The following is a 27,478-nucleotide window of genomic DNA, read 5'->3' as shown; positions in this document are numbered from 1 at the left end:
TTGTCTCTGCATTTTGGCTGCTTCCCTGTGGCTTTGTGTGCTAGGTGTCCCATAGGGCCCAGTGGCTCAGCCTCTCCAATTACCTGAGGTGGACACTCTTGGTGCACCCCTTTGTGGGCTGTGTGCACAGTCTTGTTGTAGTTAAGCCTTGATTGTAGTTGGTATCACTGGGAGGAATTGACCTCCAGGCCAATTGGCTGTGAGAATCAGCTGTGTCTACGGTGGGAGAACTTCTGTGCTGGAGACACCCTTCTGGGGCAAGACTTGCTTCAGTGGGGCTTTGGTGCTCACTAAGTCTGCCCCCTGAGTGTGTCCCTTATGGATCTGAGGAGTTGTAATTGGATGGTCCCACTCTGACCACTGGGTACACTGGCTCTTGGATCTCTAAGGAGGTGCTAATTTAGCCTCTGCCTGAGGCTACCCAGCAGGAGCTATGGAGAGATCTGCAGATTCCTCTTCTTTGTTTGGGGTTTGGTGGTGCCCAGATGAGGCCCAGCTGTGAAACAGTGCAAGCTGCTGTGGGGCCTTGGGCCTTCTTTTGGATGTTCTGGGTCTCTCTGACCCAGCTGCAGTTTGTTAGGTAAATTTTAGATTGCAAAGGGCCAGGTCATTCATATGCAAAAGCCTCTGCGCACAGCTTGGGTGGGGTGGGGTCTCAGGGAATCAACAGGGCAGAGCAAACAGCTATGGCTGATCTTCAGCCCTGCCCTAAGAGGCCCCGGGTCTCAGTGTCCTGAGGCAATTGCTGCAAGCACCTCTGACAGAAAGCCACCCTCGAGTTCTGCCCATTGCCAGACAGTCCAGTTTCTCCCCATATGAGTCTGGTCCCCAAAGACTCACCTGGAACTGGAGTTCAGAGCAGTGGGAGCTTGAGACTCCCTCCTGATTCAAAAAGACACACGTGTCCTCAGTTGCCAGCCCTTTCCGCGTGCGCCTTCATACCTCTGCACTTTACTTCCGCAACTCCTCTGAGTCTCAGTGTGCTTTTCTCTTTCCTTCTAGTTGTAGAATTTCCACTCAGCCAGCCTTCCTGTGGTTCTGGATGATGTCCATTTTGTCTTTTAGTTGTATTTTTGAAGTGGTTGTGCGAGGCATCAATTTCCGGTGTTTACCTATGTCGCCATCTTGGTTTTTCCTTCTATGGTACTGTTTTCACACTGAACCATAGACAAGAATGCAACACAACTTGGTTCCTCTAGGTCTTCAACCCATAATCCCAATATCTCAGCATATATTGATGAAGTCCAACCCCTGGCAGGCCTGAGCCTATTGGATGAAATCCCAGCTCCAAGCTTGCCATCCAGGGCCCAGCACTTTCCCACCCCTTCCCCCACCACATCACTCCCAGCACTTGTACTTCAGCCACTGTCCTCCACCCCCTGCTATTCCCAAACAGTCCCTGACCCTCCCTGCCTCTGAACCTTGGAGCATTGATCTTCCTAATTCATTATACTAAGCATAATGGATTCTTCAACCTTAAAGGGGAGATAATAAGGAACCCACATATACTGCTGGCCCTCTATGTGTGTACATCCATCAGTGTAGGCTCTTAGGTGTTGCTGAAATAAATGATGCCAAATCTCAGTAGTACACGACAGCAAAGAATCACTTTTCACTCACATCAAAAGTCCATTGTATTTGGGCCTCACCTTTGCTCAGTTAGGCCCTCAGGATGAAGAAGCAGCCGGTGTGTGGGACCCGCAGGTCTCCCAGATGAGGGACAGAAGCAATGGGAGAACAGCACAATGGCTCCTTATGCTATGCTTGGAAGAGGCACATGTCACTTCCACTCAGATGTCTTTGGCCAAAACAAGCTACACGGTCAAGCCTGCTATCAATGGCGGGAAGCATGCTCCTAACGTGGGGGCTGTGGAAGGGGCGTCAGACACTGAACAGATGGAACAGCCCACTGCAGCGCCACTCACCAGGCTGGGCTCCTCTTGGCTAACACCGTTAGGCTCTGAAGGGACTCTGTGAAGTGGCCAGAGGTGGCTCTGTTTTACAGATATCAATGGAGGCTCAGGGTCAGGGGGGCAGCGACTCCGTACATCTGCAGCCTCTGTGATGAGCCCTGGGTGCTGGCTTCTAACACGGGTTGGGAGCCAGAGGGACCTGGAGATTCCATAGAGATTCTCAGCTCTAACCAGGTTGGGCTGAGGGACATGCAATGACCCAGGGAGACAGCACACAGAGGCAGGTGGAGTTCTCCTAGAGTCTAGTCAGACTGGTCAGAAAGGGGCATGGATGTCTGAGGAGGTGGCAGGACTGCCCACAGGTGGGAATGGGGTTGTCCCAGGAGCATTTATAAAACTGGGTTGGAACAGCCTCCATTTCATTTACCTTACCTGGGGGGTGACGAGTGATAAGAAGACTGCGCTGCCTTTTCCTGCTCCCTCCCCAGATTCCCTATAGACTAATGACGTCACTAGGCATTTGGGTTTGTGGGAGAGAGTGGTTTATTTAATCAGTTTTGAAACACACACTTTTATACCTCAGCATTTCAGAAATGAGGACACATCTCTCCATTGGCAGCCTTAACTTCTTGTTGGCCAGGAAGCCAACCTCACTTCCTGCACTGTCACTCCTGGTGACTCAGCTAGGTGACCCCAGACCCTCAGTGTTTCTGTCAGTAAGCCATCGAGGGACCCCTGGAGGAAGTCACTGGAGTCCTGGGTGTTGTGACTCTAAAACATTCTGCTGACACCTTCTGGTAAGATCAGGAAAATTTCAGCATCAACCCTTGCAGAGTGGGGATCAGCAGCATGGAAGAGAATCCAGAACAAAATAGCGGGCATTGTGCTAAAAAATGTCACCTCAGTCATGCTCTTGCCAGCACAAAGGATGGCATCATGTGGAAAACCTGGGCATCGATGTCTCAGAGTCACAAAGTGAACGTCAACACCTCTCTCTGTCAACACACACACACACACACACACACACACACACACACACACACACACCCTGCCCCAGCACAAGGTATCTCCCATTCCCATGACCAGGCAGACTTGCGTTCTCTCCTCTTCTTTCTGCCCTGGGAGGGCCTTCATGCTGGGAAGCAGCCCAGGAACCCACATCCAAGACCCAGCAGGTGCTTACATGTATGCCTGTTCTTTGCCTTAGACCAAATCAAGTCCTTTATAGTTAGAATTTGTTATTTTCTAAATGCACAAATAATACATGAAAATGTTCTGTTATTTAGAACAATGAAACTGCTCTCTCCTCTGCCCGAAAACTCCCTGCTGCCAAGCTTGAGGCCCTCCCCACAGGTGAGGTGGTAATGGTTTAGGCTGCAGTGGTTCTCAACCTTCTGGCCCTTTAAATACAGTTCCTCATGTTGTGACACAACCATAAAATTATTTTCATTGCTACTTCATAACTGTAATGTTGCTACTGTTATGAATAGTAATGTAAATATATGATATGCAGGATGGTCTTAGGCGACCCCAGTGAAAGGGTCGTTCGACTGCCAAAGCGGTCGTGACCCACAGGTTGAGAACCGCTGGCTTAGAGTATGTAACCCTCCAGACAGTTTTTTGTTTAGTTTGCTTTTGTATGATTTGGGTTTCACCTGTGAGTTAATACAAATGGTGTTCTAAAATATACAATATCCCGTGTACTCAGGCTTTTGCTACATGCTTTCTCTATTTAATAATATAATCTTGCAAGAATTTGCCATATTAATGCATATAGGATGATTTCATATCTAAACTGCTGAACAGTGATCATTTATTTACGCTTTTCCATTTTTTTAAAAAATATTTTTTTATTGATTTTAGAGAGTAAGGGAGAGGAGGAGAGAGATAGAAACACCAGTGATGAGAGAGAATCACTGATAGGCTGCCTCCTGCTCATCCCCTACTGTGAATCAAGCCCACAACCCGGGCATGTGCCCTTGACCAGAATCAAACCGTGACCCTTCAGTCCGCCGACCAATACTCTATCCACTGAGCCGAACCAGGTAAGGCTATCCTTTTCCATTTTGATAGACATTTGGGTTGTTTATTTTATTTTTATAGATGTATTGTTGTTATAAACAATGCTAAATAAAATTATATAGGTTTTAGGTACACAATTCTATAATATATCATCTGTATATTGTATTGTGTGTTCACCACCCCAAGTCAAGACTCCTTCCATCACAATTTAGCTTCTACCCGTCCCCTTTCTAGCTGCTAATCACCATACGATTGTCTGTCCATGAGGTTTTTTTTTGTTGTTGCTTAATCCCTTAGCTTTTTCAGCCACCCTGGCAACCTCTCTCCCCTCTGATAGCAGTCAGTCATTTCTCTATGAGCCTGTTTCTTTTTTGTTTTGTTAGTTTCTTTTGTTCATTAGATTTCAAATATGAGTAAAATCATAATGGTACTGGTCTTCCTCCGACTGCCATATTTATTTATTATTTTTGGCTCTTTTTATTGTTTAAAATATTACATATAGTATTACCTGTGTCTTCTTTATCCCCCATTGATCGCCCCCTGGTGATCCCCCCCCCCCCCCCCCCACGCCCTCAACCCCTAGTGTCTGTGTCCTTTGGTTACTGACTGGCATATTTTCCTTAGCATAATGCAGATCTATCCATTCTGTGGCAACGGGTAAGATGTCCTTCTTCCTTACACCTAAGAAGTATTCCACTGTGTAAATGTACCACAGCTTTTTTATCCACTCATCTACTGATGAATACTTGGGCCGCATCCAAATCTTGGCTATCTTACCTAATAATAGACATCTTACCTAATAACAGACAAACATGTAAATTAACTGTCCCTCTGCTATGCTCACCAGCCAATCAGGAGACTATGCAAATTAACTCAACAAAGATGGCGGTTAATTTGCATATGTAGGGGCGAAGTGGCAGAGCGAAGACTGAAGGCTCCGGCCGGAGCAAAGGCCTGGGTCCTGGGTGCCGGAGGAAAACCAGTGCCGGCAGCCAGGGGAAGGGAAGGCCTATTGCACGAATCTCTTTGTGCAATGGGCCTCTAGTCTGTCTATCTATCTATCTATCTATCTATCTATCTATCTATCTATCCAGGTAATATTCAAATTAGCCGGGCGGCTCAGGAGGAGGCTGCATCATGACCGCTCAGGAGAAGCTGCACTCACAGATGGGCAGGAGGGGGCTGCATGCTGCCCCTATCCCAGCGGACACACACCAGGGGTGGGAGCGTGCTCCTAGCGGCTACAGCATGGCTAGGAGCATGCCCCTGGTGGGTGGCAGCAGCAGCTGGAGTGAAGCAGCCCAGGCCCCAGGTGCCTGAGGGAAGCTGGTGCTGGCAACCAGGGGAAGGAAGGCCTATTCTTGCACGAATCTTCGTGCATCGGGCCTCTAGTTGTAAATAATGCTGCAATGAACAGAGGGGTGCATATATTCTTTCAAATTAGGGTTTCAGGTTTCTTTGGACATATTACAGAAGTAGAATCGCTGGGTCATAAGGCAGTTACAATTTTAATTTTTTGAGAGAACTCTATACTGCTTTCCACAGTGGCTGCACCAATCTGCATTCCTACCAATAGTGCATGAGGGTTCCTTTTTCTCCACATCCTCACCAACACTTGTTTTTTGTTGATTTATTGATGATAACTATTCTAAGAGGTGTGAGGTGATACCTCCTTGGGGTTTTAATTTGCATTTCCCTGATGATTAGTGATCTGAGCATCTTTTCATATGTCTACAGGCCATCTGTATGTCCTCTTTGGAGAAGTGTCTATACAGGTCCTTTGCCCATTTTTAAATTAGAATGTTTTTCTTTTTTAATTTTGTTTTTTTTATTAGTTAAGGTATTACAAATGTGTCCTCATCGCCCCCATTAACCCCCAAGAATGTTTTTTTTTTGATGTTGAATTTTATAAGTTGTTTAGAAGTTTTGGATATTAACCCCTTATCAGATGTATCATTGGTGAAAATATGTTCTCCCATTCAGTGGTTGTCTTTTGATTTTGTTGATGGTTTCCTTTGCTGTGCAAAAACTTTTTAGTTTGATGTAATCCCATTTGTTTATTTTTTCTTTTGTTTCCCCTGCTCAAGGTGATATATTAGAAAATACATTGTTGTGAGAAATGTCTGAGATTTTACTGCTTATGTTTTCTTCTAACATTTTTATGGCTTCAAGTCTAACATTTAAATCTTTAATCCATTTTGAATTTATTCTTGTGTATGGTGTAAGTTGGTGATCTAGTTGCATTTTTTTGGCATGTTTCTGTTCAATTTTTCCAACACCATTTATTGAATAGACTGTCTTTATCCCACTTTATATTTTTGCCTCCTTGGTCAAATATTAACTGACCATAAAGGCATAGGTTTATTTCTGGGCTCTCTGTTTTGTTCCATTGATCTATATGTCAGTTTTTTATGCCAGTAGCATGCTGTTTTGATTCTTATGGCCTTGTAGTATAGTTTGATATCAGGTAGTGTGATGCTTCCATGAACATGGTATAATATTCTTCCACTTCTTTACATCTTCCTCCATCTCTTTTGTCAATGTCCTATAGTTTTCCCAAGTACAAGTCTTTTACCTCCTCAGTTAAGTTTTTTTCCTAAGGATCTTAATTTTTTGGTTGCAATGGTAAATGGCATTGCTTGTTTAGTTTTTCTTTCTGAGAATTCATTTTTGGTGTATAAAAAGCCATTGATTTCTGGGTGTTAATTTTGTATCCCGCCTGCTACATTGCAAAATTCATTTATTAAATCTGGTAGTTTTTGGTGGAGTCTTTAGGGTTTTCTATGTACAATATCATGTCATCTGGGAATAATGAGAGTTTTACTTCCTCCTTTCCAATTTGGATGCCTTTTATTTCTTCTTCTTGTCTGATTGCTATGGCTAGCACTTCCAGTGCTATAGGGAAAGCAGACATCCCTATGTTGTTCCTGTCCTTAGGGGAAATGATTTTAGTTTTTGCCCATTGAGTATGATGTTCACTGTAGGTTTGCCATATATGTCCTTCATCATGTCGAGATATGCTCCCTTTAATGCCACTTTGCTGAGAGGTTTTTTTTTTTTTTTTAATCAAAAATGGGTGTTGGATTTTGTCAAATGCTTTTTCTGCCCTATAGATATGATCATGTGATTTTTGTCTTTCAGTTTGTTTATGTGATGTATCACATTTATTGATTCGTGAATATTGTACCAGCCTTGCACCCCTGAAATAAATCCCACTTGGTCATGGTGTATGATCTTTTTAATATATTGCTGGATCTGTTTTGCTAATATTTTGTTGAGGATTTTAGCATCTCTGTTCATCAGGGATCTTGGCCTGTAATTCTCTTTCTTTGTAATGTCTTTATTTGGTTTTGGAATTAGGATAATGCTGGCCTCATAAAAATGCTTGAAAGTATTCTTTCCTCTTGGTTTTTTTTTTTTTCTTTGAAGTTTGAGGAGTATAGATGTTCTTCTTTGAATGTTTGGTAAAACAATCCTTTGAAGCTGTCTGGATCTGGGCTTTTGTTTGCTGGGAATATTTTTATTTTATTACTGCTTCTATTTCATCAGTTGTTTTTTGGCCTATTCAGGTTTTGTGATTCTTCCTGATTCAGTTTTGGGAGGAGGTTGTATTTTTTAGGAATCTGTCCATTTCATCCACATTGTCCAGCTTGTTGGCATAGTATTTTCTTACAATCCTTTGTATTTCTGTGGTGTCAGTGGTTACTTCTCTACTTTCGTTTCTGATTTTATTTATTTGGGTCCTCTCTCTTTGTTTCTTCATGAGTCTGGCTAACAGTTCATCCATCTTGTTTATCCTTTCAAAGAACCAGCTTTTGGTTTCATTGATCTTTTGTATTTGTAGTGTCTATGCCATTTATTTCTGCTCTAATCTTTATTATTTTCTTCCTTCTACTTACTCTGGGATTTTCTTGTTGTTCTCTTTTTAAAATTTTTAAATATATTTTTTGTTGATTTTAGTGAGGAAGGGAGAAGGAGAGAGAGATAGAAACAAAAATGATTAGAGAGAATCATTGATCAGCTGCCTCCCCACTGGGGACCAAGCCCGCAACCCAGGCATATGCCCTTGATTGGAATCGAACCCCGGACCTTTCAGTTTGCAGGCCGACACTATCCACTGAGCCAAACCAGCGAGGGCTCTTGTTGTTCTCTTTTTAGTTCTTTAAGTTGTAGGATTAAATAGTTTATTGTTGATTTTTCTTGTTTTTTGAGGAAGGCCTGTATTGTTATGAACTTCCTTCTCAGACTGCTTCTGCTATGTCCCAGAGATTTTGGGTGGTTTTGTGTTCATTTTCATTTATTTCCAAGAAGTTTTTGATTTCTTTCTCGATCTCATTGGTAGCTCATTCATTGTTTCATAACATGCTATTTAGCCTCCATGTGTTTGAATGTTTTTGGGTGTTTTTATTGTAGTTGATATCTAATTTCATTCCTCTGTGATCTGAGAAGATGCTTTATATGATTTCAATATTCTTGAACTTGTAGAGATTTGTTTTGTGTCCTAACATGTTGTCTATCTTTGTGAATGATCCATGTGCCCACTGAGAAGAATGCATATTCTTCAGCTTTGGGGTGAAATGTTCTGTAAATGCCAATTAAATCGCTCTGGTCCAGTGTGTCCTTTAGAGTCACTGTTTCCTTGTTAAGTTTTTGTCTAGAACTATCCAGTGAAGTCAGTGAGGTGTTAAAGCCCCCTATTAGGACTGTATTGTTGTCTACTCTCTCTTAAAGTCCTCTAGAAGTTTTTGTGTTTTTTTTAATTTTTAAAAAATATATTTTATTGATTTTTTTACAGAGAGGAAGGGAGAGGGATAGAGAGTTAGAAACATCGATGAGAGAGAAACATCAATCAGCTGCCTTCTGCACACCTCTACTGGGGATGTGCCCGCAACCAAGGTACATGCCCTTGACCGGAATCAAACCTGGGACCCTTCAGTCCACAAGCCAACGCTCTATCCACTGAGCCAAACCGGTTAGGGCTAGAAGTTTTTTAAAAAATATATTTAGGGGCTCCTATGTTGGGCTAATATAGGTTTACCAGGGTTATATCCTTTTATTGGATCAATCCCTTTAGTATTATGTAGTGACCTTTGCTGTCTCTTGTAATGGCCTTCACTTTGAAGTCTATTTTGTCAGATATAAGTACTGTATTGTTACTCCAACTTTTTTTTCTTTTCCGTTTGCATGGAAATTTTTTTTCTATCCCTTCACTCTCATCCTGTGTGTGTCTTTTGTTCTGAGGCGAGTCTCTTATAGACAGCATATAGTTGGATCATGTTTTTGTATCCATTCAGCTACCCTATGTCTTTTGATGAGAGCATTTAACCCATTTACATTTAAGGTTATTATTGATGTGCATTTATTTATTGCTATTTTAATTCATATGCGTAGGTTTCTCTCTCTATTTTTTCTTCTCATTGTAGCAGTCCTGCGAGCATTTCTTGTAATGCTGGTTTGGTGGTGGTATACTCCTTTAGCCTATTTTTTTTTTTTTGTCTGGGAAGCTCTTTATTTGACCATCTATTTTGAATGACAGCCTTGCTAGATATAGTAATCTTGGCTTAAGATCCTTGCTTTCCGTTATCTTGAGTACTTCATGCCATTCTCTTCTGGCCTATAGAGTTTCTGATGGGTAATCAGGTGTCATCCTTATGGGAGCTCCTTTGTAGGTAACAATTTGCTTTTCTCTTGCTGCCTTCAAGATTCTCTCTTTGTCTTTAACTTCTGGCATTTTAATCATGATGTGCTTGGGTGTGGGCCTCTTTGGGTACTTCTTGCTTGGGACTTTCTGTAGTTCCTGAACTGGTATGACTTTTTCTTTCCCCAGGTTAGGGAAGTTTTCTGCCATTATTTCTTCAAACACATTCTCTATTCCTTGCTCCTTTACTTCACCTTCTGGTACTCCTGTTATGAGAATGTTATTATGTTTCATGTTGTCTCACAGCTCCTTAAGCTGTCCTCCTGTTTTATTAATTGTTTTTCTTTTTGGTTCTCTGATTAAATTATTTTTCTACCTTGTCTTCTAATTCACTGATCTGATCCTTAGCTTCCCCTAATCTGCTCTGTGTTCCTTCCAATGTTTTTTATTAGTGCTATGTCATTCTTCATTTCTGGCTGATCATTTTTCATAGTTACTATATTTTTTCTCATGCTGTTGGGCATCCTTATAATCATTATTCTGAATTCTATACCTGATAAATTTCTTATCTCCATTTCATTTAGCTCCTCTTCTGGAGAACTCTCTTGTTCTTTGATTTGGGGCTTGTTTTTTTTGTCTCGCCATTTTGACTGCATGTTTGGGTTTGTGTCTATGTGTTAAGTAGATCTGTTACAACTCCCAGTCTCTGGTGAAGGACAATGTCAGACACGGTTTGTGACTGGTCCTGAGTACTGTATGGAGTTATAAGTAACCCACAGCTTGTGGCTCCCTCTGCTGGGCTAGGTGACTTTGGAAAGGACCAAGATGTGCACCAAGATCTATTTTTCCTAACCCTAGGTCCAGAAGAATATCAAAGACTTAAAGCCTCCAGAGATCTGCCTCTGCCTCTGTCTGCAGTCTTATTGTTATTCTCAGTCTTAATTAGCCTCAGGCTAGTGACCACAGCAAGGCATAAATTCCACAGGTTGGGGTGAGAGGTTTTTTCCAATAGGGTGGGACAATTGCTACCTGCCCTCCCCCCCCCCCCCCCCGGTTAATTACTATTCTTGCTGGACTTATAATTAGGCCAAGTTTATTGAACTGACTTATTTTGCAAATAAATTAATCTTAATTTGGTAAAGATAGGTGTAATTTTATTATTATTAAATATTTTTATTGATTTCAAAGAGGAAGGGAGGGGGAAAGAGCGATAGAAACATCAATGATGGGAAAGAATCATTGATCGGCTGCCTCCTGCATGCCCCCTACTGGGGATTGAGCCCAGAACCCAGGCATGTGCCCTTGACTGGAATCAAACCCAGAATACTTAAGTCCACAGGCTGATGCTCTGTCCACTGAGCCAAACCAGCTAGGGAAAGATGGTTGTAATTTTAGAAAATTTGTTTCAATAAAAAGTATAATATACCTTTGTGGATATTAGATCCTAATGCTATTCATTGTCCTTTGAGTTTTTTATTTTTTCTACCTATAAACTGGATTGGATCCTGAATTTTTCTAGTTTTCTTAAATATTTGTCTGCAATTATCCAAATTAACACTTTCATTTTCTCATCTTTGACTTGGAATAACTGAGAACCAAAATTGTCCTTTTCCAAGGCAATTCAAGATAAAGTTGGGCAACCTGACATAGATTTCAGAGAACAGCTCATCTGTGAACAATCTTTGTGCCTATTGCAGAAAAATCACCAGAGACCATCAAACTGCTGACCAGGAGAATCTATCGACTGTTATCACTGCCTGTCTCCATTCCACCTGAAGATGACAGATATCTGAAAATCTTGACTGCCTGCATTCAGAACTCAGAAACTGAAATTACAGTCTGCTCCACTGATTACCTTTTGTTTTTCTCTTGTTTTCATATCGATGCCTCATAAAATACCTGAGTGCTCGCACCGTAGGCTTAACTTTGGGAGCCCACCTGCACCATCGCCTCCTGAAATGGGGCACAACTGTTTAACTGAACCAAACTTTTTTTGAATACTGGGCAGATTAATAAAATATAGAACCATCTACCAACCCAACTTCTGGACTCCTAGATTTCCTGGGAAGTTTCAGAGGAGGAAACTGGGTCCAGAACCAGTCACCCCAGTTTGTGCCTCTGTGGTACGCAGATTGTTTTTAGCAAAAGGCAACTTTATCCACAGGCTCCAGAGAAGCTTCTGCCCCCACCCCTTAACTACCTAGAATAATTAGAATTAGAGGCCTTGCCCATAAGAGATGATCAGAGATAACTTTTTTGGCCTATCTATAGGGCAGAGCAAACTTCTGTTTATTAATGGTCTGCTCTTCCTTCCATCCTACAATGACCTTTTGAAGCCCCCATGCACCTTACCTACCATGCCTGCCTCAGGATGTCTTACTACACATGCTCCATTTCTATCTCTGTACCTCCTGCATGTGAGGTGTCTGATTCTCTCATGTATGTGGGATACATACGTACACGTTAAATTTGGTTATTTTCTCTTGCTTATCTGCCTCATGTCTATTTAATTACTAAACAAGCCAGAAGAACCTGAAAGGTAATGAAAAGTTTGTTTTCCCACACACCTTCTAGGACTCTGACCCTCCTGTCTCCCTCTTATAAGAACCCTTCTGATTGGATTACATTACCCCCCCTCTCGAAAAAAACAACACTTCCTTATGTCAAGATCCTTAACTAATCACGTCTGCAAAGTCTCTTTTATTGATGTAAAGAAGCACATGCACTGATTTCTGAGATTAGGTAGGACATGGACTCTCTGGGGACATTATTCTACCGACCGCAAGACCGCAAGTTAGAGCACTGCTGTTACGAATATATGTTGGTATAACTACTTTAGAAAACAACTGGATACTTCCCAGGAGAGCTGAACATGGGCACTTCCTATGACCCAGCAGGTGCACTTGCAGCCTAGAGCGGAGAGAACTCTTGCACGTAGGCTCCAGAACACAGGTAATAAAATCGTCGAAGGAATCCAATTCTATTATCGCTCTGATTGCAGCTCCTTTTTATTCTTGGTCATACTTACTCTTCTTCTAACACACATGAGATATATATATATATATATATATATATATATATATATATATATATATATTAGGCTAGTTACACCAGAAAGACCAACCATGTGACTAGAGGGTTGGTGCTTTGAGTCAGGTGACAATTGTCCAACTTTGAGGAGGGGAAAGGGGCTGAAGATTGAACCACATGGACATGGATGATTCCATCATTTCTACATAATAAAACCCTAGAAACAGAAGTAAAACTCTGGACAGAAGCTCAGGTGAACTTCCCTGGTTAACAATACAATGAGCTGGGAGGGTGACAGCCTGACTCTGAGGGGAGGACGTGTAAGCTTCTTGTTGGGGCTCTCCTGGATCTTGTCCTATGAGACCTTTTGGCTGGTTCTGACTCGAATCCTTTTGTCATTGTAAGACTGTAATGATGAGTACAATGCTTACCTAAGTTCTGTGAGTTGTTCTAATGAATTATCAAACTTGAGTGGGTCATTGAAACCTTCACATTTTTAACCAGTTGGTCAGTAGTTTGGGTGGCTTGAGACCCCTCAGCTTGTGGTTGGTGTCGAAGTAAGAGGAATCTTGTGGGGACTGTGTCCTTAACTAATAAACGTTGTCCTAACTCTGGGTAGTTAGTACCTCCTGGGTAGTTAGAACTGCACTGCACAGACCCTTCTGTATTAGTCCCGCCTCGAGTCTGCGGCATGGACTCCTTCCTCTGCGAGAGCACTGTGCCCAGGTGGTACATGGCTCCGTCCCCACCCCCTCCCAGTCTTGGCTTAAATGTCAACTCAGTGGGAAATACCATAGAATGCACCATCCCGCTCTGAACTTTTAATCATTCTCTGCTTTTGTTCCTAATTAGTATTTTCATCTTTTCCCATACAATATAATTGGTCTATTTCCTTTTTCTTTTTTTTGGTGGGTGTGTGTTATAGAGATGGGTACTCTGAGTCACTATGTGCTAGGCAGAGCTGCTATGTCTCCTGGAATTGGTAGAGTGACATTGTGTAGTAGGTGTCCTGTAGGCCCCAATGGCTCAGCCTCCCCGGTCACCTGAGCTGGGCACTCAGTGTGTGCCCCTGTGTGGGCTGTGTGCACAGTCCTGTTGTAGTTGAGCCTTGATTTCTGTTGGTATTACTGGGAGGAATGGACTTCTGGGCCATTTGGCTGTGAGGACCAGCTGCAACTACAGTGGAAAAGCTGCTGTGCAGCAGACACTCCTATGGAGCAGGACTTGGTTCTGTGGGGCTTTGGTGCTCACTGAGTCTTCCCCTTGATCATGTCACTTGTGGATGTGTAGGGTTGTAATCTGGTATGGTCTGAAGCTGTCCAGCCAATGCACTGGCTCTGGGGCCTTCCAGGAGGTGCAAAGTCAGCCACCAGGCAGGAGCTACAAAGCATCTGCAGATGGCTGCTCCTTGTATTTGATTTGGAAGTGCCCAGGAGAGGCCAAGCTGAGAAGCAAGGCAGGCTGGTGTTAGTGCTGGGTCTTGGGCCTCTTATTGATAGGTTTAGGGCTCGCTGATGCCAGCTCCTGCTTGCTTGAGAGATTTTAGGAAAGTCTGAAGCCTGAGCCAGGACAGGTCATTCATATGGAAAAGCTGCTGCAAACCGGTTGGGTGGAACTGCAAATTGGATGGGGCAGGGTCTTAGGGAATCACGAAGACATCACGAGAGTTAAGCTGATGGAAACTCCGATATGGCTCAGTCAGCTCTATGGTCTGGAGGTCTCAGCACAGAAAAAATGACCACTGTGGGCACCCTTGTCTGGGAGAAAGCTCTCCCCGAATTCTTCCCTGATGCCAAACAATCCAGTTCCTTGAATGTCCCAGATTCCTTTCACGCTGCTGCCCCAGTGCTGGAGCTCAGAGGGATCGAGTCTGAGTAAGTCCATGTGCTGGCCCTTTAAGAGGAACTACCTGGGTCTCCAGCAGCCTTTCTCCATGTAACTCAGCCACAATCCCTGCTGGTTTTTATAGCCTAAAGTTACAGTGACTTCTCTTCCCAGCACTGAAACCATGTCTTACGGGTTTGGTGTGGGGCTGGACCCCTTGCTCCTCAAGGCAGCCTCTGCAGCAGAGATATCTCTTCCAATTAAAAAAAGGGCACAGCCTGTTCCACGCCTCTGCCCCTCCTACCAGTCTCCCTGTGCTGTTTTCTTTATTTCTCTAGTTGTAGGACTCCCATTCAGCCAGATTTCAGGCAGTTCTGAATGATGGTTGTTCTGTATTTTAGTTGTAATTCTGATGTGGTTGTGGGAGGCTGCGAGTACTGGTGTTTACCTACACTGCCATCTTCGTTCTCCATGATCTAATTTTTCTGCTTATTGAATACCCATATGGAAGGGAATTTTACCTGTTTTGATCACTGTTCCATCCCAATGCCTAAAGTAGTGCCTGGCAAATAGTAGGTGCTCAAAAAATATTTGTTCAGTGAATAAATGAATAATAGCAAAACTATGTCGGCTCCCCAAATGGCTACTAATGGTAGAGCAAGTAAACATGTAATAATACCAACAACAGTCAACATGAATAAACTACATTCATCCACGTGGGTGAACCTCACAACCATAATATTGATGCTATAAGCAAGTGACAGTAGAAAATATAGAATATGATTCTGTGGGGGATAAAAGAATACTTTTACTCTCCCCTTCTACTTTCTTCTAGCTGGGCTAATAATTCAAACAACACAGAGCAGAGTAACGAGAGAAAATCAAAATTTTAATACATGCACACAGGGAATTCACAGAAGCCCCAAAATTCCAGAGACAGTGAGGCAAAATTGGGTATATATGACATTTTGATTTTCTTCTTCTTTTTATTTTTAAAAAAATTTTATATGACATTTTGGAAAAAGTAGAAAGGTGGGGGGAACAGGATTTTAGATTTAAAAAGTGAAAATAAGCAATTTCCAGGTTTTTGCTAGGCAACTCAGAAACAATGGGCCATACAGGCCCTTGCTTGGTTTCTTCCTGTCCAATGCTAAGGTTATTACAGGTTCCCTCCTAAAGCAGATTTCTCCATTTGGCTCTCTTAGGCAGTAAAGGCGTCAAAGGTTCCTTCAGAGTCTTTTTAAAAAAACGATATTTTTATTGATTTCAGAGAGGAAGGGAGAGGGAGAGAAAGAGAAACATCAGTGATGAGAGAGAATCATCATCCTGCACACCCCCTGCTGGGGATTGAGCCTGCAACCCAGGCATGTGCCCTGACAGGGAATCAGACCTCCTGGTTCATAGGTTGGCGCCCCACCACTGAGCCACACTGGCTGAGCTGAGTCTTTTGTTTCTTAATAACCAGCTTAAAATCACTATCCCAAGAGGTATTTTTTGGGTAGCAAAACTTTGGTCCCCTTAAATTCCATTCACAAAAGTCTGAAAACAGGCATATATCTAGGAATGGAAGTTTAAAATAGAGGCATGGGAATAAATATTAGTGTAACCAACCCCATCATTCTTTTTAAAAAATATATATTTTATTGCTTTTTTACAGAGAGGAAGGGAGAGGGATAGAGAGTTAGCAGCATCGATGAGAGAGAAACATCCATCAGCTGCCTCCTGCACACCCCCTACTGGGGATGTGTCCACAACCAAGGTACATGCCCATGACTGGAAGCGAACCTGGGACCCCTCAGTCTGCAGCCGACGCTCTATCCACTGAGCCAAACCAGTCAGGGCACCCCATCATTCTTTTAACATTGTTTCTGTAAATGATGACTTGTAAATTCACATGTAGCTACAGATACACAACCTGTTTGCTTAAAACGTTCTAGGAGCTAACCTCAAAGGAACCGACTCCAGCCTTCGGGCATTTTAGCTCCAGGAGATTTGCTCGCCTTTGACTGACAAGATGTTAGCAGAGCAGACTGTGCTGACTCACACATAGCACCCCGCACCCTCCAATGAGGCTCACAACCCCTCCAGTTCCTCTGTTCTGCTTCCCCTGGCCCCGCTCATAAAACCCCTGCCTGGCCCTGGCCGGTTTGGTTCAGTGGATAGAGCGTCGGCCTGCGGGCTGAAGGGTCCCAGGTTCGATTCCGGTCAAGGACACATTCCCGGGTTGTGGGTTTGATCCTGAGTAGGGGGCGTGCAGGAGGCAGCCGATCAATGATTCTCTCATCATTGATGTTTCTATCTCTTTCTCCCCCTCCCTTCCTCTCTGAAATCAATCAATCAAACAAAAACAAAAAAGTCACCTCATTAAGGTAACAAGAGGCACATTAAAAACCAAACAACAACCCCGGCCTGCACTGAAATGTTGTATGAAAAAGGGGCCGCATAGGAAACCTGACAAACTCAAGGGAGGCCTTACAAACTCAGAGACCTAAAGCAGCCACATAAGAAGGTCTGAAATGAACACTTTCTAGCTAAAAGCGAGTTACGCAGGTAGTCATGACCCACGCCATTGTCTTCCCTGACAAAGGTCAACCTTTACCTAATTGAGCCTGTCTGTTACCTTGTTGCATCTACGATAACATACCTTTGGAACACCCTTTTTCCAGACCCACAACTGCACCAGAGCAGAGACCACACATCCCCTCATTGTTACTGTTATTGGGTTCATTGCCGACTGCTAACTACTCTATACCCACAAATGTGAAAGAAGTGTGTGTCTGTTCGTTTTACTTTTTATTCAATCCCAGAAATTTCTCTCGCTTTGCTGCCTCCCGCCTACCTACTCTATCACCAATACATTTCATGTAACCCCTTCCATCTTCTCCTTTGAGTCTGAGGTATAAGAGAAGGTGCAAAACTGCCATTTTCCGGAGCATTTTCTCAGTCCGTTGAGATTTTGCTTCCTGGAAATTGTTGTTGGTTTGGCTTGAAGAAACTCATAAAATTCTTACAGGTTTGGACGTTTAATTAAAGCGACAGGTGTTAAGATGGTCCTTGTGATGACAAGCTCTGGCTTTTGAATAAACCGAATTTTCCTCCCATCAGCTCCTGTCTCTTGATTATTGGCTTTCAAGCAACAGGCAGCCCAACGACCCTGGGTTCGGTATCATCAGGATAATGGTTACCTCTGGGAGGCGGGTGGTGGGGAGAGGGTACGAGGGGCAAGCCCTGGGAGAAGAACACAAAGGGGGCTTCTCACATGCTGGCAATGCCCTACTTCTTAACCTAAGTCCTGCTTCCAGGTGGATTCTCATTGTGATTATTCTTGAAACTGTACACATACTTCACACACTTCTCCATATCCGTGACTGACTTCACAGTTTAAGAAAAGGAGCGAGAGCCTGGCTGGTGTGGCTCAGTGATTGAGCGTCGACCTATGAACCGGGAGGTCACAGTTCGATTCCCAGTCAGGGCACATGCTGGAGTTGTGGGCTCCATCCTCAGTGTGGGGTGTGCAGGAGGCAACAGCTTAATGATTCTCTCTCATCATTGATGTTTCTCTCTCTCTCCCTGTCTCCCTTCCTTTCTGAAATTAATAAAAATATCTTTTAAAAAAAGAAAGTAAGAGGGAGAAACCAAGATGGGAGCATAGGTAAACACCGGAGATTGCTGCCTCACACAACCACTTCAAAAATACAACTAAAAGACGGAACGGACATCACCCAGAACCACACGAAGGCTGGCTGAGTGGAAATTCTACAACTAGAAGGAAAGAGAAAAGCATACTGAGACTCAGAGGAGGCGCAGTGCGGAAGTAAAATACTAAGGTGCGGAGGTGCATGTGGAGCGGCTGATGGCGTGGTTGTCGTTTTCAATCGGGAGGGAGTCTCAGGCTCTGAGCTCCAGTTCCAGGCGAGTCTCTAGGGACCCAGACTCACACGGGAGAAGCGGGACTGTCTGGCAGTGGTCGGAACTCAAGGGCGGGTTTCTCTCCGAGGGGCTTGCAGTGATTACTGGGACATTGAGAAGCAGAGCCTCTGAGGGCAAGACTGAGAGCAGCCATAACTGCTAGCCCCGCTCTGTTGATCCGGTGGGACCCGCCCCGCCCAAGCCCAGCAGGGAGGCTTTTGCTGGATAGCCTCAGGCAAAGGCTAGATTAGCACCTCCCTAGAGATCCAGAAGCCAGGAAGCCCAGAGGTCAGAGTGGGACCATCCAGTTTGCAGCTATGTGGAAACATAAAGGACACACTCAGGGGGCAGACTCAGTGAGCACCAAAGCCCCATTGAAGCAAGTCTTGCCCCAGAGGGGTGTCTCCAGCACAGAAGTTCTCCCACTGCAGACACAGCTGATTCTCACAGTCAATTGGCCTGGAGGCCAATTCCTCCCAGTGATCCTACAACAATCAAGGCTTAACTACAACAAGACTATGCACAAAGACCACAAAGGGGTGCACCAAGAGTGTCCTCCTCAGGTAATTGGGGAGGCTGAACCACTGGGCCCTAGAGGACACTTAGCACAGAAAACCACTGTATCAACACAGGGAAGCATAAAAAACGCGGAGACAAAGAAAAAGGACACAAATGACAGAAATGGAGGAAAGCAAACTACTGGATATAGAGTTCAAAACCACACTTTTAAGGTCTTTCAATAATTTTCTAGAAACTGCCAATAAACTTAATGAGATCTACAAGAAATCTAATGAGACCCTCGATGTTGTGATAAAGAACCAACTAGAAATTAATACACTGACTGAAATAAAGAATATTATACAGACTCCCAACAGCAGACTAGAGGATTGCAAGAATCAAGTCAAAGATTTGAAATACGAAGAAGCAAAAAACACTCAACCGGAAAAGCAAAATGAAAAAAGAATCCAAAAATACGAAGATAGCGTAAGGAGCCTCTGGGACAGCTTCAACCGTACCAACATCCGAATTATAGGGGTGCCAGAAGAAGAGAGAGAGCAAGATATTGAAAACCTATTTGAAGAAATAATGACAGAAAACTTCCCCTACCTGGTGAAAGAAATAGACTTACAAGTCCAGGAAGCGCAGAGAACCCCAAACAAGAGGAATCCAAAGAGGACCACACCAAGACACATCATAATTAAAATGCCAAGAGCAAAAGACAAAGAGAGAATCTTAAAAGCAGCAAGAGAAAGAAAGTCAGTTAGCTGCAAGGGAGTACCCATACAAATTTCAGCTGATTTCTCAACAGAAACTTTGCAGGCCAGAAGGGAGTGGCAAGAAATATTCAAAGTGATGAATGTCAAGAACCTACAACCAAGATTACTTTATCCAGCAAAGCTATCATTCAGAATTGAAGGCCAGATAAAGAGTTTCACAGATAAGAAAAAGCTAAAGGAGTTCATCACCACCAAACCAGTATTATATGAAATGCTGAAAGGTATCCTTTAAGAAGAGGAAGAAGAAGAAAAAGGTAAAGATACAAATTTTGAACAACAAATACACATCTATCAACAAGTGAATCTGAAAATCAAGTGAATAACCTGATGAACAGAATGAACTGGTGATTATAATAGAATCAGAGGCATAGAAAGGGAGTGGACTGGCTATTCTTGTGGGGGAAAGGGGTGTGGGGGATGCGGGAAGAGACTGGACAAAACTCGTGCACCTATGGATGAGGACAGTGGGTGGGGAGTGAGGGAGGAGGGTGGGGTGGGGTGGGAACTGGGTGGAGGGGAGTTATGGGGGGAAAAAAGAGGAACAAATGTAATAATCTGAACAATAAAGATTTAATTAAAAAAAAAAAAGAAAGTAAGAAAAGAAAAGGAGCAAGTGAACCTCTGGAGAATGGCTGAGTAGTGCTGAGCTCTCAGTTCCCCTGGCTGGTGAGTTTACTGTGGTGCACAGCCTGACAGCAAGCTGTGTGGCCGCCTCCAGCAGCACCAGACACTGCGGGGATGTCTAGAGAAGGCACAGTTGGGTTTGTCTGTCACTGGAGTCTCGCCAGGTGGGGGACACAAAGGTAAGAGGAGCAAGGAAACTAGGGTATTGGCAAGGGAACAACTGAAAACCTGTTCTTCGGAAACGAGGCTAGAAGGGGAGGCACGTGAAGGCAGGAGGGAGAAAGCTGACTTCCCGGTGACCTGGTTTGACAGGAAGGGAGGAAAGCGCTGTCAGCTGTTGCACCCATTGTGCTGGGAAGTCTTTTATTGCTTATTTTTTTTAAACAGTATTTGAAATACAATTTTATTCCGATTCTAAATGAAAAGGAATGGGAACCATAGTAACACAAGATTTCATTGAACATTGTGATGTGACTGTGACTGTAGCGGCCTCACATTTGAAATGCAGTACTCGGTTTCCTTATTAAAGGCGGGGGGGCGGGGGCGGGGGGGCAGGGGGAAAGGGGAATTGAGGCCCAGCCATGTCTGAGTATGACAGGAATGGGGTGGCTGAACTGTTACCTGCAGAACTCCCTCCACCCCAAAGCCCCCAAAGCCAGCCCTAAGTAAGGAGCACACAGAACACCGCCACTGTGTCCTGCTGGGCAGGTGCCCCTGGAGGCGCTCCTTAACGTGGGAGGGTGCATAGGAGTGCGGGGGGCACAACGGTTGTGCCTCCTCCCTGCTCTCTGCCCAAGCACTTTTGGCTCTAGCTGCAGTACGTGTCCAGCTGCAGACACTTCTCATCACCATGAACCTGACTGTCCTGGTCTAAGCCAGTGCCACTCACCATCTGACTATTGCAACGGGGCTTTCACTGCTCCCTCCGCTTCCCCTGTGTGCCCTAGAGACTTCATCCTCCTGGCATAGTGGCAATGCCCTAGTCATTGGCAGCAATGAATCATCCTGATTCCACACCCCCTGCCAATAATAATAGATACAGCAAAAAGGAGGGGAAAACAAAATCCTGTGGACAACATCTGAACAGAGAGAGATGACAGGATGGTCACAGAAACCCCTAGTGATTAAATATTATTTTAAAATTTACATACAGTAACATTCACTCTTTTTGGTATACAGCTTCTTAAAAATTTGACAAATGCATAGGGTTATGTGACCACCACCACAAATCAAGATACAGGTACACTTTCATGGCTCCTAAAATTTTCCCCATGCTAGAGCTACCCCTCCCCACCTCCACGCCACAGACATCTGGCACCACTGCTGTGTTCTCCATCTCTATAGTTTTTGCCTTTTCTAGAATGTCATATAAATGGAATCCCACAGTTTCAATCATTTTGAGCCCGGCTTCTTTCACTTTACATAATGCTTGTGAGAATCAGTCACATTGTTGTTGAGTAGAATTCAGCTGCCTGGATGTACCACGGTCTGTTTATTCATTCACTCAATGAAGGGCGTTCGGGTTGTCTCAGGAACTGTCTCAGGAAAGAATGTGAGATACAATTCAGTACAACAGAGACTTGGACTTGATGAACCAATCTGACCTAACTGACATATACAGAGTGTTCGTTCTTTTCAAGGGCGTACAGGACGTTTACCCAAACAGAACATATTCTGGGGTACAGCAGGAAGGCCGGGGAGGATTGGGAGGGGGTAAGAGATCAACCGAAGGACTTGTATGCATGCATATAAGCATAACCAATGGACACAAGACACTGGGTGGTAGGGGAGGCTGGTGGAAGGTCAAGGGAAAAAAAAGGAGACATATGTAATACTCTTTGTAATACTTTAAGCAATAAAACAAAATAAAAAAAAATGTATGAGCAGACTTCAGAGTGTGGAAATAAGTCAGAGTATATCCTCTGCCTGTTGTATAATTAAATTAGAACCAATAACAGGACAGTAACTGGAAAATCCCCTAATATTTGGAAACTAAGGAACACCCTTCCATACAACCCATAGGCCATAAGAGTAGTCAAAATGTAAATTTAAAAATGTCTTGAGCTAAATGAGAAAAATGCACTTAAAATTTGAGACAGTAAAATAGTGCTTAAAAGGAAATGTATAGCTTTAAATGTATATAGTAGAAATGAAGGTTGAAAACCAATGAGCATAGCTTCCAATTTAAGAAACTGGTAAAAAGAGGATAATTAATATCCCCCAAAAGTAGAAATCATGAAATTGACAAAACCCTAACAAGACTGAGGAAGAAAAGAAAAAAGAAAACACCAAGATTCTCAATATCAGAATGAAAAGCAGGACATGGCTACAAATTCTACAGACATCTGAGGGATGATGCAGGGATGTTATGAGCAACTGCTCAGTAAATCAGAAAATGTAGGCAACAAGGAAACTTAAAAAAAGCACAATTTACCGAAAGTGACATGGGAACAAGTCTCTGCACGGTCAGGTATCTATTAAAGAATAAGAGTCAGTAACCTAAAACCCTCCCACAGTGAAAATCAAGGTGTGGATGGCTACCAATATTCTCACCGAAAATCAATCAAGCACAATTTTTTTAAAAAATATTTTTTTATTGATTTCAGAGAGGAAGGGAGAGGGAGAGAGAGATAGGAACATTAATGATGAGAAAGAATCACTGATCGGCTGCCTCCTGCACGCCACCTATTGGGGATCAAGCCCAGAACCCGGGCAGGTGCCCGGACCAGAATCGAACCTGGGACCCCTCAGTCCGCAGGCCGATGCTCTATCCATTGAGTCAAACCGGCTGGGGCTCACGGTGATTTTGGACCCTCGCTCTGACACTTACAGCTCTGAGAGCCTGCAGGGTCACTTCCCTCCCCTGAGCATCAGTTTTCTCATCTGCACAGGGGGCACAAGCCCAGCGCCAAGCTGATCGGGTGGCCAGGCTGGTCCAAGGAGCCAGGATGTGCCACTGATAAACATTTAGGCTGCTCGTTACCTTATACTTTTAAACATGAAAGCCTGGCGCGTTCTCTCCCGGCGCCTCCCTCTCAGACCCCCACACCGACCCCGCCCAGCTTCCCGGCCAAGCCTCCACCTCTCGGGGCACCTCGTCCCGCACTTCCCTCTCCACGCCCGGCCCGGCGCCCTCCCTCCCCCGGCGCCGCCAGCTCCCGGAGCGACAGCCCCTCCACCCGCCCCTGCTTCTCGCCGGGTCTGTGCCGGCTCCGCGACCCCCGCCGCGCTCGCTCGCTCGCTCTCGCTCCCCCGCGCCAGCTGCGGAGGGAGCTGATCTGCCCGCAGCTGGCGCAGCGCGGAGGCGGCGGCGGGTGGGCGGGTGCCCGGGCGCGGAGCATGAGCCGCCGGCGCCGGCCGCGCGCTGCTCCGGGCCCGATTGCGGCGCGAGGGTGGCGCGGGAGCTCCGCTGGCCCGGACCCAGGTAGGCAGCGGCCGCCCATCCTCGGTCTCCCCGCCGGCGGGCCGTCCCCTCCGGTCGCGGCCACGGGCAGGCGGGGCGTGCGTGGGCCCAGGGTTCTGCCGGGCGCGGCCGTCGTGGGGCCGGGGCGTGGGCTGCCGGCGCGGTTTTGGGGACGCGCGTGGCGGAGGGTGGGCTGGAGCCCAGCGCGGGATGCCGAGGACTCACCGCGGCTGCACGGAGCCGGGATCCCCAGTCCCGCGACCCTGCGGGGCACCGGCGGGCTCGGCCTGGGCGTGGCGGGAGCGCACGCGGCGGGCGGGCGTGGGCACCCACTGGCAGGTCCGCTGTCCGGGGCCCCGCATGGTAGGGGGGCTGGGGAATCCATGGGGCTCGGCGCTGCGCAATTGGAAGTTTCCATTTGCTCGTCTGCCTTCTGGGCCCCGCGGTGGCATTGCACTCCCTTTGGTGAGGAATTGGGGGTGAGCTCAGCATTTGAGGGGAGGCGGCCTGGACCAGGGCGAGGCGGCCCACCCCCGCCGTGGGCAGGGTCATTTGAAGGACCGTGCTCTCTGCGCCCCAGGCCTGGCAGGGAGCAGGGCCTGGGGCAGTACAGCTCGTTCTGGTTGCCTGTGTGAATGGGGAGGGGGCTCACTGCTGTCCATGAGCGACACTCGGCAGGCCCTGGCCCCCGAATCTCTGGCTGCTTGTGAGGGCTGAAGCTGGTGGACACCCCCGGGATGGTGCGGTGGTGGCTGGGGCTCCCTGCTTCCCTGCTTAGAGTCCCTCTGGCCCACCCTCCTCCAGCGTGGTCATCCTCCTCCTGCCCTCTGGAGTGAGGGAAGGGCCCAGATGGCCACCTGCCCCAGGGGCCCAGGAAATGGAGTCAGGTTGGCCGGAGGGAGAGCCGCACAGAGGCAGCACCTGGTCTGCCCCCAGGGTCTCCCACCCGGCAGTTATGCCGGCCCAGCCTCGGGGCAGGCTCCCCCCTGCCTGGAAAGGCCCAGGGAGCAGCGGCAGCTCCTGTCACAAGCAGAGAGCGAGGGAGTCCGGAGGCCACCGGGCTTGACATCTGCAGGCCTCTCGGAGACTCGGTTTCCCCATCTGTAGAATGAGCCCACGGCTTCAGTGACTCGGGGAACTCCCCTCCCTGACATATGGGGACAGTTTGCAGCGGCACTTCGGGACCCCAGCCCAGGACAGGAGGCGGGGTCCTGAGTGGGAGGAAGTGGACGGCTTTGGCGTTTCTGTTCCTGAGACGTGGGTTATGGTGACCCAGCAGCCGGGGCAGGGCTGGCAGCAGAACCCACAGGCTCCGGAGAAGGAGGGAGCAGTTCGGACCCGCGTGCCGGTGCGACACTCCCAGGGCAGCTGTGCGCTCTTGCAAATGGCCGCTGGGTCTGGGAGCACAAGCAGGTGTCCCCACCTATGCCCGGGTGCCTGAGAGCCAGCCACCAAGTTTGTTTTTCTCGAACTGTCAGCCTGATGGCTTCCTTCCACCTGGAAAATCGTGGAAATGGAACAGTTCACACGGAGCAGAGGGATTTTTTTGGCGTAACTTAGCAACTGCAGGCAGAGGAGGAGGCGGGAGAAATGTGAGATGCGGGCACAGCAGCCTGTGTGCCGGGCAGGCCTGAGCAAGGCCAGGGGCTGGTGGGCCCAGGCTGAGGGGCAAGAGTGTCTCTAGCAAGTGGCCCCCCAGGCAGGTGAGCAGCAGACCACTACCCTGTCCCCTCGCCCTCTGCAGGAGAGCACGCCGAGGCCACATGCTCAGGTGTGGCCCGAGAGCCCCTGAGCACCCCTCTCCCCTGCAGAATCATGAGGGGGATGAGCAGGACTGTAGTGGCTTTGGTTGACTGTTGGTTTTTAGCCACGAACCCCGTTCTCAAGCCACATGTGCCCCAGAAGCCAAATTTGTCAAATAGGTCAAGTGAAGGTGCAGGGCCAGCAGCTGGGCCTTTAAGGCCCAACCATTGCCCTGGTGTGTGTGTGTGTGTGTGTGTGTGTGTGTGTGTGTGTGTGCGCGCGTGTGTGGCTGGTGTAGGATGCACATTCTGTGGGACTCTCCCCCAGAAGGGGGCCCCTGGCCTCCCCATGGGGGTGGGCCCCAGGGCCTTGGTGGAAGGAACTGAGATGCAGAGCAGGCCTGTCCAGGTGGTCGTGACTCAGTTTGGCTCCCAGTCCTGGCCCATCCTCCTGGGCCCCTGCTGGGACTCCTCCTCCCTCCCCTTCCCTCCCGAGGCCATCTGCTGCAGCCCTGGTCGCTAGGGCTGGTTTTCTCAGCGCTGAGATCTGCCTCCAGTGCCTCCTACCCACTCCAGGCTGCCGCCTGTTCCTTTGCCCTCCAGAGCCCACCTCCATCTGATGAGTGTTTACTTAGCAACGTGATTGCCAGGCAGTCTGAGGAGGGAGGGAGGGGGAGGGCGGCTGTCATCATGGAGGCTGTGGTGGCACCAGCAGGGAAACTGCTGTGGGGGGAGGTCAGTGGGGGAAGGTCTCTGACGCCCATGGTCACATGTCCGGGCCCTCTGACCTGAGGGGTCTGAGAGGGCATTCTGCTCTCTTTCCAGAGGGCATGACCTTCTCACCTGTTCCCGGGCACACAGGGCTGTGTATACATGTGTATGTGTCAGGGAGTGGACACAAAGGATGCCCTGGCCTGGCCCAGAGGGGCTGGTCTCCAAGGATCCATTCAGAGAGTCCCTGAGCTGGGGACACCAGGAAGTGCCAGTCTAACAAACCTGGAGCCAGATTTGGGAAGGTCAGCAGAGGTCAGCCTGGCAGTGGCGTGGGAACCGTGGAAGGGAGAGCCCCCGCACTGTCCTGGCTGCTCAGAGCGCTGGAGGGCCAGGGCCAGCACGGAGGAAGATCGGGCTCCTGGGCGCAGGGAGGGCCTTGGGAATGGGTTTCCTGGGATGGGCCTCCGGCCCTGAAGAGAGGCTTGTGGGACATGTCACCGAGAGTGTGACAGTGCCAGCATTCACCCTGATGCCTGCCAGGGCGAGGGTGGACGAGGTCTAATGCCCCTGTCCCTGCTGAGGGGGGCAGGGTGATGGCCTCCGGTGGGCAGTGTGATGCTCTCATCTGCAAGGTCTACATGTCCTGAGAACCACACAGGTGCCAGCGGTCCTGCTCTGGGAGCGTCTCCACCTCCCTTATTTGGCGGGAGGCTCCCAGGGTCTGTGCAGTGATGCTGGGATGTGGACAGCAAGGAGGAAGCCTCTTGCCCCTCCCCCCAGGGCACCTGCACTGGGCCAGGGCCAGGCTGAGCCTGTGCTGCCCAGAGCGGTGGCAGGAGCTCACATCCGGCCCTGCCCCTTCTGAGCGGGCTGCGGAGGTCTATGGTGCAGGGGAGTTCAGGGAGCAGCAGGCAAGCACCAGCTCACGGGGGAGGGGCCCACGGCTGGCCCTCCCGGAGTCTCCCTGACTCTCAGAGGAGAGCACCCCATTCACCTGTGGGTGATGCCCCCGAGTCAGGGAGCCAGCCCATGGGGCACAGTGTTGGGCACTCGGGGGGCACTTTCTCCGTTTGTCCAGCGATTGCATCACATCCTCCTAGGTGAGGTGTTGCTGCCCTAGTTGGCGGGTGGTACTTGCATGCAGCTTCTGCAGCTTAAACACAACAACCACCCCTTCCCACGGTCTCTCTCTCCAGCTCTTTCCACCCTCCTGTCCTCCCCTGCACACACGGAGTTTGCAGCGTCTCTGCTTGCTCACTCCACACCCTCACTTCCCACTCCAATCTGGCGCGCCCCCTTCGCACCAGGTAACTGGTCTTCAGGGGCTTGTGGACATCTGCAGGCAGTCACTGCCCCTACTCCCAGGCGGGTGTTTCCTGGGC

General features: G+C 47.1%; 1 protein-coding gene across 1 annotated transcript in view; it reads left to right on the top strand.

Annotated features, from left to right (window-relative positions):
- Positions 1 to 23,370: 23,370 nt before the first annotated feature.
- Positions 23,371 to 27,478, top strand: part of RASGEF1A (RasGEF domain family member 1A) — a 72,126-nt gene continuing 68,018 nt past the window's right edge. The window contains exon 1 of the mRNA XM_036337304.1: positions 23,371 to 23,661. The gene's annotated coding sequence lies outside the window, so the exon portion shown is untranslated. The remainder of the gene's footprint in view (positions 23,662 to 27,478) is intronic.

This window comes from Myotis myotis, unplaced genomic scaffold (genome assembly GCF_014108235.1).
Source record: "Myotis myotis isolate mMyoMyo1 unplaced genomic scaffold, mMyoMyo1.p scaffold_m19_p_15, whole genome shotgun sequence".
In the NCBI taxonomy this organism is placed as follows: domain Eukaryota; kingdom Metazoa; phylum Chordata; class Mammalia; order Chiroptera; family Vespertilionidae; genus Myotis; species Myotis myotis.
Note: the sequence above shows the minus strand (reverse complement) of the source record. Positions and strands in the feature narration are given on the sequence as shown.